Below are 3,650 nucleotides of genomic sequence, written 5' to 3'. Positions count from 1 at the left end.
AGTTCTGTAATAGGCCAAACTGTGCTACTGCTTCTATTAATAGCGTATTCCATGTGCTCTTGCAAGTAGTTTTATAAAATGCCTTAAAAAACAAAAAGGAAAATGTTATCCTACTTGTATGCCAGATCTTCAATGAAGCTTACATGTATACTTCGAATCCATTGTTTCCCCACCAGTTCCCTTTTTGCTTAGTGACCCATTTATGTATAGTCTTTGCTGCTTATAAAACCTACATCTTTCTTGCTGTCCTTTTTTCAAACTTTTGGTGTATTAAATAACACTTAAAATACATTGTTATATTTGATTGATTGTTTCAGTGTGCTTAAAGAAGGTTGTACCCTAGTCTTCATCCTTTTCATACAGAAATATGAGCACAATGGTCCACAGCAGAACTAATTCTCACACATAAGTAACTAATTAATGGCAGTTCATAACCTAATTATTAGTTAGAAAATACATCACTCTCTATAGCAGGCTTTACAGGCTGTGAGAAGTGGTATAAAGCTAAAGTACTCTGTATCTGCGCAGCCTTTTTGTCATGCACACAACTGCATGTGCATTTGTTATGCACAGTGAAAAACTGTGAGTTTTTTTGCACTGAGACATACTGTAAGAGAGCCACTCACAACAATACCAACTTTTTTTTTTAAACTCCAAATGAGGTTATAAATCGGGGAATTGGAGGGGGGAGGGAAGAAGGCAAGATATATATTTTGAACTGGTCTAGGGATAAAAATACCCTAACAAATAAAACAACTCAGAATAAAAAGGTTGCTTTTTTAGCCAGTACATAATACGTACATTATGTATTTTAGCCAACACATAATACTCCCACGTCAGTCTATCAAAACAACTGAGAAGACAGCAAAAAGCATCCCAGTACTAAAACTCATGCTGCCACAAAAAACAAGGCACGGAGAATCCTCCTTGCCAGTATTACATTTATGAGAAACTGAGGAAAAGCAAAGATTGAAACTGTGAAGACTGAAGAAACTTCCCTCCTTACTAAGCAAGGCTGAAGCTCAGTAGTTCCTCCTTATCCATGTGGGGTTTGTTTTACTGTTTTTTTTTTTAAAGATGGGGGAAGAAAGAAAGCAGAAAGGACGTTATTGTTTTTTACTGAGAAGTCTGCTTCTTTCTTGTGGGTTTTTTTGTTTGTTTGTTTTACATAAAAATACCTTTCAGAGACCTTTCTTAGCCCTTCTTCCGAAACAAGCAATAACGGCAGAGGAAGAGCCGGGCTGCCAGCGCGGGGGCTTTCCGCGAGGCAGGTTTTCCCTCGACCCCCGGTTCCTACAGCCGTGTGATATGACACTGTCGCCTCCATCCCTCCCCACCCCAGAAGAAGGCTTGTCGGCGACAGGGACCAACCGCCACCGAGCACAACCGGAGGAAGGCCGCCTTGATGTCCCTGCCCGTAAACCAAGAGGGGCAGGAAGGAAGAGGCAGGATCCGCTCCCAACGTCTATCCCATGAGGTAAACCACCCTCTCCTCAGCCTGCCCGACCCCGCTCTTCCCCTCACCTCCCGGCCGCGGCGGCAGGACGGCGGGCAGAGAGGAGGCGCGAGCGCCCCCGCCACCCCTGGTTGCCAGGGCAACCACACGCCAACAGCCGCGGAGGCGGAACGCTCTCGCTGCCGGCGTCCGGCGCGCGCCCTTCCCACCCAATCAGCGTTGACGAGCGAGCACAGGCGGAGGGAAGGGGGTGGGGTGGGGGGGGCTGTGCATGCGCGTTCGCGCGACTCGCGCGGGCGGTACGCAGGCGGGCGGGGTTCTTCGACGCCGTCGGGGGCAATGACGCTCGGCGGGGGCCTGAGGCGCCTTGCGGTGAAGGGGCTGCTGGGGCTCGCTGGTGGCCGTGCCTTGGCTGGTTAGACCCCTTATGTACGCACAAAGGTGAGCTGGGGTGGGGGTCTGGGTGTTGCTTTATTAGCCTGCAGTCGTGGGCCTGGCTACGCCTCTGAGGTAAAAGAGGGCTGATGTGCCACAGGCCGGGGCACAGGCACGTCTTGTAGCGAGGGCAGCCCATCGGCTAGCTGGGGTCTGTCAGCCTGCCTCAGGAGTCTGTAGAAGAGGAAATCACAACAGGGGAATCTCGTGGAAGAAAACTTTGAAACCGGCTAATGCAAACGGACTTTGAGCAACATCTCGCCTACAAATCGCTCATTCATTATTAATATCTTAATAATGCTATGTGTTCTTAAATTTTCTTTACCTGCAGGTTTTATGTCTGGTATTACCCCATCTTCCTGCATGCCAGGCATTTTTGTGAGCATGGGTTACTAGCAAAAACAAAATTATGTGGTTCATTTCCCCCGTGTTCATAATTGGGACCGTTAATAGTTCAATAAATTGAGTGGGTACTATATTTAACAGCAATGTTCTATAAAAAAAGGTTAACAAACATTTAATACATTTCTCCTATGATGAAACATTATTACAATTTGGAGTGGGTTTTTTTTGAAAAAAAAAACCATACCAACTTTTTTGGTGCCTTTAAAAAATTAATTACTTAATTGCTGAAGTCACAAAGCTGGGAAGAGTGGCTGATACACCAGAGGGTCATGCTGCCACCCAGAGGAACCTCGACTGGCTGGATAAATGGGCTGACAGGAGCCCTAAGAAGTTCAACAAGGGGAAGTGCAAAGCCCTGCCCTGGGGAGGAACAGCCCCTAGCATCAGCACAGGCTGGCGCCCACCAGCTGGAAAGCAGCTTGGCAGAGAAGGACCTGAGGCCCTGGTGGACACCAGATTGAACATGAACCAGCGATGTGCCCTTGCGGCAAAGAAAGCAAATGGTATCCTGGGCTGCATTAGAGGAGAGTTGCCAGTTGTGGAAGGAGCTGATCCTGCCCCTTCATTCAGCTCTGGCGTGGCCACACCTGGAGTGCTGTGTCCAGGACTGGGCACTCCAGTGCAAGAGAGACATCGACATAACAGAGAGAGTCCAGCAAAGGACCATTAAGATGGTTAAAGGTCTGGAGCATCTCTCCTCTGAGGAAAGGCAGAGAGAGCTGGGACTCTTCAGCCTGGAGAAGTTTTGGAGTCTCATCAATGTATATAAATACTGGATAGGAGGTGTTGAAGAAGATGGAGCCAGGGTCTTCTCAGTGGTGCCCAGTGCCAGAACCAGAGGGAAAGGGCACACACTGAAACCCAGGAGGTTCCCTCTGAACATCAGGAAACACTTTTTCACTGTGAGGGTGACCGAGCACTGGCACAGGTTGCCCAGGGATGTTGTGGAGTCTCCTGCTGTGGAGATACTCAAGAGCTGTCTGGACATGGTCCTGGGCAACCAGCTGTAGGGGTCCCTGAGTGAGTGGGGGTGTTGGATCAGATGCCCTCCAGAGGTCCCTTCCCACTCAACCATTCTGTGAATCTGTCAACTAAGCATATGAATAACTTACTGAAGTCAATAAAACTTTATACATGTTATGTGCTTGCTGTGTTGGAACATAAAAGTGCATCAGTTGATCAGTAACAAAATATATTGCTTCCAGTGAAACCAAGATTAGGACTTTATTTCTCTTACAGGAAAAATGACACAAAATGTTGTTACAAGCAAGCATGTTCCACTTTGACCTATCTTAGAAATGCAGACAAGGTATAAAGAGTCCCATCCTTCCAACTTCAAATTTCCTATATCCTT

This window comes from Phaethon aethereus, assembly GCF_964289735.1.
Source record: "Phaethon aethereus genome assembly, chromosome: 2".
NCBI classification, from domain to species: Eukaryota; Metazoa; Chordata; class Aves; order Phaethontiformes; family Phaethontidae; genus Phaethon; species Phaethon aethereus.
The sequence above is the reverse complement of the archived record's forward strand: the minus strand, read 5'-3'. Positions refer to the sequence as shown.